Source organism: Aotus nancymaae, unplaced genomic scaffold, assembly GCF_030222135.1.
Source record: "Aotus nancymaae isolate 86718 unplaced genomic scaffold, 86718_ANA_hifiasm-v0.15.2.pri h1tg000006l, whole genome shotgun sequence".
Lineage (NCBI taxonomy): Eukaryota > Metazoa > Chordata > Mammalia > Primates > Aotidae > Aotus > Aotus nancymaae.
The window spans coordinates 80,758,523-80,770,537 of NW_026988417.1; positions in this window are offsets into that span (position 1 = coordinate 80,758,523).

Here is a 12,015-nt window from a genome sequence, read left to right on the forward strand (position 1 = left end):
AAATCAATGTGCAAAAATCACAAGTGTTCCTCACACCAACGATAAACAAAGAGCCAAATCATGAACAAACTCCTATTTACAATTGCTACCAAGAGAATAAAATACCTAGGAATACAGCTAACAAGGGATGTGAAGGACCTCTTCAAGGAGAACTACAAGCCACTGCTCAAGGAAATAAGACAGGACACAAACAAATGGAAAAACATTCCATCCTCATGGATAAAAGAATCAATATCATGAAAATGGTCATACTAACCAAAGTAATTTATAGATTTTATGCTATTCCCATCAAGCTACCATTGACATTCATCACAGAATTAGAAAAAAACTCTTTAAATTTCATTTGGAATCAAAGAAGATCATATATAGCCAAGACAATCCTAAGCAAAAAGAACAAAGCTGGAGGTATCACACTACCTGACTTCTAACTATACTACAAGGATACAGTAACCAAAACAGCGTGGTGCTGGCACCAAAACAGACATATAGACCAATGGAACAGAACAGAGACCTCAGAAATAACACCACAGATCTACAACCATATGATCTTCAACAAGCCTGATAAAAACAAGCAATGGGGAAAAGGCCTCCTATTCAATAAATAGGAGGGAAAAGCTAAATAGCCATATGCAGAAAATTGAAACTGGACCCCTTCCTTACATCTTATACAAAAAATCAATTCAATGTGGATTAAAGACTTAAATGTAAAACCCAAAACCATAAAAACCCTAGACGAAAACCTAGGCAATACCACTCAGGACATAGGCATAGGCGAAGACTTCATAACTGAAACACCAAAAGCAATTACAACAAAAGACAAAATTGACAAATGGGATCGAATTAATCTAAAGAGCTCCTGCACAGCAAAAGAAACTATCGTCAGAATTTCTTTTGGGAGAAAATTTTTGCAATCTACACATCCAACAAAGGTCTAATATCCAAAATTTACAAGGAAGTTAAACAAATTTACAGTCAAAAAAAGAACCCCATCAAAAAGTGGGCAAAGGATATGAATAGACACTTCTCAAAAGAAGCCATTTACACAGCCAACAAACATATGAAAAAAAAGCTCAACATCACTGATCATTAGAGAAATGCAAATCAAAACCACAGTGATATACCATCTCACACCAGTTAGAATGGCAGTTATTAAAAAGTCAAGAAACAATAGATCCTGGTGAGGCTGTGGAGACATAGGAAAGCTTTTAAACTGTTAGTGGGAATATATTAGTTCAACCATTGTGGAAGACAGTATGGAGATTCCTCAGGTATCTAGAACCAGAAATACTATTTGACCCAGCAATCTCATTACTGTGTATATACCCAAAGGAATATAAGTTATTCTATTATTAAGACACATGTACATGCATGTTTATTGCAGCACTATTTACAATAGCAAAAACATGGAACCAACCCAAATGCCCATCAATGATAGACTCAATAAAGAAAATGTGGTGCATATGCACCATGGAATACTATGCAGCCATAAAGAGGAATGAGATCATATCCTTTGCAGGGACATGGATGAAGCTGGAAGCCATCATCCTCAGCAAATTAACACAGGGACAGAAAACCAAACACTACACATTCTCACTCATAAATGGGAGTTGAACAATGAGAACACATGGACACAGGGAGGGGAACAACACATGCCAGGGCCTGCTGAGGGGTAGGGGGTGAGGTGAGAGAACTTAGATGATGGATGGGTCAATAGGTGCAGCAAACCATCTGGGCACACGAATACCTATGTAACAAACCTGCACATTCTGCACATGTATCCCAGAACTTAGAGTAAAATAAATAATAATAACAAATAAAAATAAATATTAATGTTATATATAATAGTATTGTTACCTCCAAAAGGCTTCGATTTTGTGAAGGAATTTTTAAAGTAGAACTATTTATAATTTCATATACAGCATGTCAATATATACCCACTGCATTGCCATATTCCCAATACACACCAAGATAAACGCAAACCCCAAAGTTTGCCATTTAGTCATCATCGTATTAGACATTCAGATGGTAATCCAAGTAGCAGTTTACTCAGATTAAACACACTAAGCAAGTCAAGATAAGAATGTCAAGATTAAATTATTATTTAGAATTGTTTTTAAAGGGCTTCTTTCTTTCCTTTTAAACCATTCTAATATCAACACATTTTCACTTTCCCCCAGCATCCAGAGAATTCTCAGGCTACTAAGTTCTTTTTTCCTGAAATATCTTTCTGTCCTGAGCTCAGTCCTATGTCCTATTCTCAAGTCTGTAATTGTTTCCAGTTACCTATTAAACGACTTAAAAATCTTTCATCTGACATTCAAAGTCAACCATGATCTTACTCAAAACGAATTTTTCTGCCTTAATCTCTTTCCCTGGTATGTGTTCTACCCTACACCAACTATTCTCTAAAAATGCTCACTGGCTGTCTATTCTCATAGGATTCTCTTTATTTACAGTATCTTCCTTCCTTAACCCAGTGGAAAGATATTCCTACTGATATTTTTGGTATTTTCAAATGTTCTACATAGACATGCTATACATTTTTATTGGATTTATTCCTTAATACGCCAGAGATTTTGTTGCTATTTTGAATTGTATTTTTGTTCTAATACATTTTTAGATAGATCATCACTGGATAAAGAACTATTATTGCGGTGGCTCACGCCTATAATTCCAGCACTTTGGGAGGCCAAGACGGGTGGATCACGAGGTCAAGAAATCGAGACCATCCTGGTCAACAAGGTGAAACCCCGTCTCTACTAAAAATACAAAAATTAGCTGGGCATGGTGGTGCGCACCTGTAATCCCAGCTACTTGGGAGGCTGAGGCAGGAGAATTGCTTGAACCCAGGAGGCAGAGGTTGCGGTGAACCGAGATGGCGCCATTGCACTCCAGTCTGGGTAACAACAGCGAAACTCCGTCTCAAAAAAAAAAAAAAAGAAAGAAAAAAGAAATATTATTGGCTTTTATGTGGTAATTTACCTCTAGTTAGTATGCCAAACTCTTTTATTAGGTCTTTGCCAGTTTTCTATAGAGCACATATTACTTTTATAATAACAATATGTTTTCAAACATATTTAGTCCCTATTTAGCTACAAGGACGAAATAGATGAATAGTGAATAGATACAGGGACTGTATTTAAGTGTTTCATGTAGGTAAACTCATTTAACCTTACTGAAATAGGTTTTCATTTTTAACTTGTTTACAGATATAGAAAGTAACAAAAAACAAAATAAATAAAATTACTTGCAAGAAATCCTTCCTGGCTGGGCACAGTGGCTCATGCCTGAGGTCCCAGCACTTTGGGAGGCCAAGGCAGGTGGATCACCTGAGGTCAGGAGTTCGAGATCAGCCTGGCCAACATGGAGAAACCCCATCTCTACTAAAAATAGAAAATTAGCTGGGCATGGTGGTGCATGCCTGTAATTCCAGCTACTTGGGAGGCTGAGGCAGGAGAATCGCTTGAACCTGGGAGGTGGAGGTTGTGGGTGAGCTGAGATCACACCGTTGCACTCCAGCCTGGTCAATAAGATGGAAACTCCATCAAAGAAAGAAAGAAAGAAAGAAGAAAGAAGGGAGGGAGGGAGGGAGGAAGGAAGGAAGAAAGGAAGGAAGGAAGGAAGGAAATAGAAAGGAGGGTGGGAGGGAAGGAAGTAAGGATAGAGGGAGAGAGGGAGGGAGGGAGGGAGGAAGGGAGGGGAGGGAAAGTAAATCCTCACATTAGCAAGTAAGAAGACTGGGATTTGAGGCCCATTAGTCTAGGCCAAGTGTCCACACTCCTAACTTGAGGGTATTTTGCCTGCTTTAATAAAGAAGGTCCATGGAGTCAGAGAGACCTGCATCTTCCGATTTGCACAAGTTGCCACCTCTCCATACTACAATTTACTGAACAGGAAAGTGAAGATCACAATAGCTACTTTACAGTTTTTCTAAGAATTCAATGAAAAATTATGTGATAGCATCTTGTATAGGGAAACATAAAAATAGTAGCTACCAATACCATCATTCCCTTCTCTTTCCAAAGATCCTCATCCATCTTTGTCTGTTGCAGTCCCATTTCTCTGTTCCTGACCTCCTTACAATTCTGTATTTTTCTCTTGGTAGTTGTTGTGTTCTTCCTTGCCAGCCAGGTTTTTGGTACCAATCTTCTCTGCTGGACTGAATCCTCCTTGGGGACAGGAGCTACACCTCATGTATCGTGGTTTCCCCACAGCAGTGTCCTATCTTATAGAATCTGCTCAGCAAATATTTGCTGTACGTTAATGAATTTTCAAATTCACTGGTTGTGAAAAATGTGAATGTATCTCTGTCTGGCTTACATCAACTTGATTAGAAAAACATGTACTCATTTCGGAACCATAAATTTCCATATATATAATTCTGTGAGAAAATCAGCTTGCCTTTCAGTTACACATTCATAAGCATTCACACAGTTTAATTACTACAAATCCTTTGTAAGCTCTGCATATAAATCGCCAATTAGCTCCCAGTTTAAAAAAATTAGCCCTTGTGATTTTATGTGAAAATGGGTGAATCACAGGGCCTGTCTGATTTTCATTCATGAGAAACAGTGGCATTGGTGTAGGAGAATGAAAACAGGGAAGGTATGTTGAAATTCTGAGAGGAAGAGGGCCACCCTCCGCTGAGTGAGGCAACTTGCACTTCACGCCCAGGGGAAGCTGACTCATTTCCTCCCCTCTCCTCAATTACCTCTGAAGCCTTCTCCTCTTTCTTCACCTCTGGCTGAAGCCGCCACTCTTGTCACTGATTCAGTGAATCACAGAGAGGTCACCAAACCAACCAGGAGAAAATCTGAGTTAAATTAGGAGACAAAGATATATGTTCCCTTTTTTAATTAGAGAAAAAGAAAAGGAAGTTCTCCAGTGGGAAGTTTCTACAATTATTAAAAGAATTGGTTGAACTTTACAGTAATTTTAAAAAAAACCTTCTTATTCAGGTGTATGTACACAATGCACAGGGCTCAATGGGTCCCTCACTGTCGGTGGAGGTCGTTATGACTCCAAGTGAGACTTTCAAGGCCCAGCGTGATTTGTCTACATCCCACCTCTCCAGGCTTATTTCTTGTCTAATTTCAAGATTTATTACCCTCCACAGTCTCTAGTCAAAATACATAGCTCTCAATTCTCCACACATGCCCCGAATGTTTGTTTGTGAAAATACCAACCCCTCCCTACCCAGAAAGTATTTTCCCACCAATTGTAAATATGTGAATTAAAAAGAAAAACTGTTTGCCTCAGGTAATTTAAAAGACATCTTCCTGACGTGACTTTATGGGGAGGTTATTAAAAAAAAAAAAAACCATAGATGAATTCAATGGAATTTTCCACTCAATTTGGAAGAACCTAGCAGCATATACCTGAGACAATATTGCTCATAAGTTAAGCTTAGGGGCTTTGAGGAATGCTGGCTCTGCTACTTACTAGCTATGTGACTTTGGTTAGAATATTTAACTTTTTCGAGCCTTAGTTTTCTCATCTGAAAAGTAGAAGCAGAAACTCTCCTCTCAAGACAGTTATAAAGAAGAGTTAAAATATTGCATACAAATGAATTAAAACAATGACATGCACAAAAGAAACATATAATAAATAGTATGTATTATTATTAACAAAGAAGCGATACATCTTAGAAGCTAAGGATGAAAACTTCGGGACCGGATTACCTGGATTCCAGTCGCAGTTCCCAGCTTACTAGCTTCCGCTGACTAGCTGGAAGACTTGGGCCCATTGTTAACCAATCTGTGCCACAGTTTCCTCACCTGTAAATGGTGACTAGAATAGTACCTTCTTCAGAGGGAGTTACAAGGATTAAAAGAATTAACCTATACAAAGAAGTGGATCTGACAAAGTGAGGGAAACATAATTCTCAGCTACTTAGAGCACTGCTATTACTATATATCAGCAACTACTATTACCAGTATGTTTAAGAGAATACTGTCATTCTCGTTGATTTGAAGTTTTGATGGACAAAGAAAAGACTCAAGGTTTTCAATCTAGAGATCTTTTTTTGACAGATTATTCTAAATAAGAGAGAAAACTCTATAATGGCAGAATGGTAGACCCAGAGGTACTATAACTGTGGTATGACCAGTAACACATGCCAACAGTGTCACAGACTCACGTGACAGAGCTACCAGCATCCAAGGCGAATTCATATTGTGAAATGGGCGTCTTTGAGCATCCTCATTTCTCACTGACTAGTAGGGTTCTCCACTGGACAATGGGCAGAAGGTGGTGCTTAGTAATTCACACTGACACCATCTGTGTGTCCTAAGACCCCTTATCAACTTCATCTTTAGGACCTGATTACCTAAGGAAAGCAGGGCTCCCTAACACTAGCTTCTAAGCTGTACCAGGTTAATCCATACTTTCCAAAGAAAAGTAACAAGTTATTAAAAGAATAAGAGAGTAAGGCTTGAGTTCAGTGTCTATGGTTAATAAAATGATTCCTTATTTTGTTATTTTATTTCCATTTCACAGAGAAAGCGAAGCAAGATAAAGTTAAGTAAGTTGTCTATGGCCAAGTAACTCAGAAGAAGCAAAAGACAGGCTATAAATACACAAACTCAAATCCATAGCCTATGCAAATCCAACACAAAGAGCAAACTTTTTCATTTTTTGATTGGTGGGAATTTCTCATTAGTAACTTCCAACAGATAAAACGCACTGGAAACATATGTTGAGATAAGAAATTCTTTGTATTATTTTAGAGTCCAGTAAAACTAAAAGGTGGGCCAGCTGCAGTGGCTTGTGTCTGCAACCCCAACACTTTGGGAGGGCAAAGCAGGTGGATCACTTGAGCCCAGGAGTTTGAGACCAGCCCGGGCAACATGATGAAACCCTGTCTCTACAAAAAATACAAAAATTAGCCAGGTGTGGTGGCATGCATCTGTATTCCAAGCTACTTGGGAGGCTGAGGTGGAAGGATCACTTGAGCCCATGAGATTGAGGCCACAGTGAGCTGAGATCATGATACTACACTCCAGCCTTGGCAACAGCGTGAGACCCTGTCTCAAAACTAAAAATATAAATAAATAAATAAATAAATAAATAAATGGAGTTGGCTACCTCAGGAGCTATCCTTTCTGAGGACTTCTCTGAGGTACATTTTGTTGACCAATAAGAAATGGAGAGTGAAAGAGAGGGTACAGGAGAAACTTTTGCCCTGCTTTCCATGGAAGGTTCATTTTATGACAAGAAGAATCAGAATGGACATGTTTAAGGGTAGAGGCTTTGGGTATCACTGAAGTCTGTAGGTAATTTGCAGGTGGTTTTATGATTCTGCTGTCACAAATGTGCTTTTAGAATGCTTCAAGGTTCCATCACTACCCCCATTCTCCTACTTTACCAAATTCTTTACTTCTCCTGAATTGGTTTCATTAACACATTCAAAAATTCTGAGTTGTTTGAGTTGGTGAAGAGAATAACCTTGAAACATCTCATTTTGCAAAAAGACAACACCTGTATTTTACCCTAGGTTTGGAAGCTTTCTCAATAAGCCCTGCTAAGACTTACAAATGTTAAAATAAACCTTCCATTTTAAACTTATAAGGCACTATATTTATTTATAACCTCAATCATCACTTGAAGCATTAATCCACTTAATGGATGCTGTGTTCAAAATTAGAAAGAGCTCACAATTGTCTCGTCAGAAACACTAATACAGATAGAATAGGGGAAAGACAATAAACAGAAAACCCACGAAAACTACTTCCAAAGTGGTATTATATTCAAGCAAAGTGGTGACAGCATTTTGTGTGGTGAGCGAAGCCAGTTAAGGGTAGGTTTATTTCAATCAGTCCCATTTCAGTGGAGATGGCCTTATTACCATCTCTCCTTGGCTAGAAAGTGCTTCATGGAGGGAAGCAGAGTTTAAGGAAGGAAAGGAGGAGATAGAAGAAATCTATTCAAGAGATAGAAATGTCACCTAGAAAAACTTTCAAAAAATAGGGGACGAGTATTATTTTGTAGAAAAGGAACTCTAAGATTGCCTCAGAAGACGAAGAAGTTGGACCCACTTTACTGGACACATCACCTCTCTATGGGATCTCATTCCTGCTATGTTCACAGCTCCTAGTTCAGGGTGTTAGCCCTTTTAGTATATGGTCATTTTCTGAGTAAATTAATTCACTTTCATTGTCCATTGTTCCATAATTCATTCCTGAATCATGAGACTACTCTGTGTTTAATATCAAAAATAACTATTTCAGAGTATATTAAAGTCTCTCTCCAGAATTATCATTTTCTGTATACATGTAGGCAACACCTTCTGTAATACTTTCTACTATTAAATTTAGTTTTCTGCTCTGAATCACTTTCTGCCCAACAATTTCAAGTTCATCGAAGCCAAAGAGCAACAATGTACTTCTTTGTTTAATCTCCATGATACCTGCTCTATGCTCATAACACACAATAATACATCTTGGTAGAATAGATTTACTCCCTTCAATATTTATTTCCTTCAATGGAAACCCTAAAGTTTTCTATTCTAATTTATAAATGTTGCTGTGCTTCATATTTCAAGTGATTGTTCTGAAGAACAGATTAAACCAAAATGCATGAATTTAACAAGAGAGGGAGTTCAGGACATAAAAATAAAACCATCCTTCTTGCTTTTAGTTCACATATCAAATCTTGTGATTGTATAATTAGGGCATACGTAGTATGGAAAAGTTCCTTTTGCAAAGATACTTTTTTCCAATGAGGAAAGAAGATATATAAAGTAACTCCAAAACAGAGAAGTTGAAATCTACTAGAATGGAGTACTCATTATTGCAAAATGTTCACTATCTCTTCAGAATGTTCTGCTATATAGAGATAACCAGGAAGTGTAGCCTCTGAGCTATAAATATCCTCAGCAAACCATGGAGCATCTGCTTTTAATTTGTGCCTGGGTGGCTTATACATCAGACAGGAAAACATGCCTGGTTTTAGGAGGTTTGAACAGATGCCATAGAGTAAGTGCCCATTTCCCAGAGTTTGTTGTCATTTTGGTTAGTGAACTCCACCTACCAAAACAAAAAGGATCCCTGTGTCTCAGAGGCTCCCCTTTAAAGAAATAGAAAGAAGAGCAACCCTTTTTGCCAGCTCTTCCGTACAGATACATTTAAGTCCATGATTCACAAAACACTTTCAACACTTTGTGTATACTATACTTAAGCTGATACATATTCCATTCGATCATTTTCATAAGTAAATATAATGTCTTAACAGCTTGAGGTTTAGTTGGATCTTAAATCTGGGCAGCAGTTATCACTGCGTAAGAAAAATTGGGTCAAGTTAGCAACGTGCAGAGCTTCTCTTGGTCCTCTCATCCTTCAATTCTGCCTGATTTAGTATGTCTTCCCACATTTACACTGTGGGCATGCAGTGTCAAGAGACCAAGCTGTTGAACCAAGGGATTCTCTCTGTTTTCCTCATGAGGAAAACGAACTTCACAAAATGAGCTTGCAGAAAGTCTCAAATTTCATGAGGTAAAAATCTTTCATGATTGAGTCTCTGCAGGTATCGAATTTGTTTTCTTTCTGAAAAGCAGTTCAACCAATAATTAAGGGCAACAATTTCTCAGCACGGAGCTTATGTGGAAGAAATCTTTCTAAAAAATAACTGTGATTTATATTTCCTTACTGAGGTATGCCTTACATTAATTCCACAAAATATTTCGCTTTTCCTAGCTCAGATCTTGAACAGCTCTCCCAAGACTTTGACCCTTCTCAACTCCTTATTACCAAGGAACATTATTTTGTCTTGGGCTCTGGGGGTATTTATTTGTGGATTAACTATAGTTGGTTAGTCTTGACTGAAGACTCATTATATAATGTGTTGAGTAGGTTTAAATGGGCAGAGAATACAAAAGATGCACAATAAATCCATTCCTCAGAAAGCTCTGTCCTATGGTTGATTACCAAGGCAAAACTGACATCCACGGCACAATTCTAGGATGAGTAGAATCGATGAAAAAAATTGAAATCTTCCATAGGCATTCAGAGAATCTATTAATGTGAACTGGGGCAGTCATAATGGGTCTTGGGAGAGTTTAGACTTGATCTGGACCTTAAAGTGTGGAGAGATTTGAGTGAGTAAAAGGAACTCAAAAGATATTTGTGGGCAGGTGTGGTGGCTCATGCCTGTAATCCTAGCACTTTGGAAGGCTGAGCCAGGCAAATCACAAGGTCAGGAGTTCAAAACCAGCCTGGCCAACATGATGAAATGCCATCTCTACCAAAAATACAAAAAATTAACTGGACGTAGTGGTAGGCACCTATAATCCCAAGTACTCTGGAGGCTGAGGCAGGAGAATCGCTGGAACCCGGGAGGCAGAGGTTGCAGTGAGCAAGATCACACCACTGCACTCCAGCCCAGTCAACAAAGTGAGACTTCATCTCAAAAAAAAAAAAAAAAAAAAAAAGATACTTGCTTCAAATGTGCAGATGTGAAAGCAAAGACCAAGAAATGAGATGTTGTTTCCGAGAAACAGTGAGAGGTAGGGCTGAAGAGATAACGGCTTGCTTTTTCAGGTTCCTGAGAACTATTCATATGAAAGCTCTTCTGTTACCTGTTTTAGCCTCTTGACTCTTGCTGAAGAACCCCCACATTTTTTCACTAGGGCAAGAAACTAGGACCCTCAATAGCCTGCATGAAAAAGTAAAGTAGAGAATTTAAGTTCCCTGCCAGTTACTAGAGAAAATAATATCTTTTAAAAATGTGTTAGTGCCTTGGTGCCTTATCTAATCTTTCAGGTATAGATATAGATATATATAGATATATATAGATATTTTTTTTTTGAGATGGAGTCTCACTCTGTCACCCAGGCTAAGGTGCACTGGTGTAATCTTGGCTCACTGCAACCTCTGCCTCCTGGGTTCAAGTGATTCTCCTGCCTCAGCCTCCTGAGTACCTGGGACTAGAAGGATATACCACCATGCCCACCTAATTTTTGTATTTTTAGTAGAAACAGGGTTTTGCCATGTTGACCAGGCTCATCTCAAACTCCTGGCCTCAAGTGATCCAGTTGCCTCGGTCTCCCAAGGTGCTGGGATTACAGGCGTGAGCCGCCGTGCCCAGCCTCAGGTATACTATGTTTTTATAAAACAGAAAGCTACATCTGCATAATTAGTAATGACTGTCAACCTCTATTTCAGATATGAAGAACAATAGCAAAGACATAGGAAATATGGTTATGAAGTCACAGAAGTGATTATTCTCTTAAATACAAAAAAAAAAGTCTAGCTCTCAATGGTGTTGACACCTTCAAAGTAGAATCCTTGAAAGGCTATGTGATTATTCCAATGATACATCCATTCCTCAAGTCAGTTTTAGGATCCTTTTTTAAAAATTGCTCCGGAAAACTGCAGCAGAGCCCTTAGAGTATCTCCCCGAGAGGAAAACTCTCCATCCTCACCTCCTGATCTCTGCATCAGCACCTGCCCGCCTTGCATGCAGACTCTTCCCTGCCTAAATGGAGGCATCTTCCTTTATTTTGCCCCTGCCTCTCCTCTGCCTTTGTCTTATCTTTTGGTTTTGTCCCTGCCCCTCAATCAGACAATGCAAGACAAGGCAGAGGACACGTGGCTTGAATCTGAGAAGACAAACTAAACTACGAGGCAAGAAGACAATGCAGTGAAATAGAGAGAGGTCAGAGATGCAGGAGAATTTAAAAAGATGTCATGTAAACAACAATCACAGCCAAAAACACTGTGGGGATTGGGTAGCTAGGATACTGTAGGAAATGGAAGGAGCATATCGAGTCATAAAGGGAAAGCAGCACAGACACCAGAATTTGTAAACTCAAATTATAAACTGAACACAATAACGATTACTGGTATGTCCATTGACTTCCAGTTTATCAGGCCAATTTCTATTCACTTTCTCTGAAGTCCGTCTATCTCTGCAAAACTCTTTTCTAATGTTTTGGGATGCAGAATTGGAGAACAAACAGAATACTGTGGAACCCGAGAAACAAGAGGAACAGAAGGGCCTAGCAGGAGAGGGGGAATT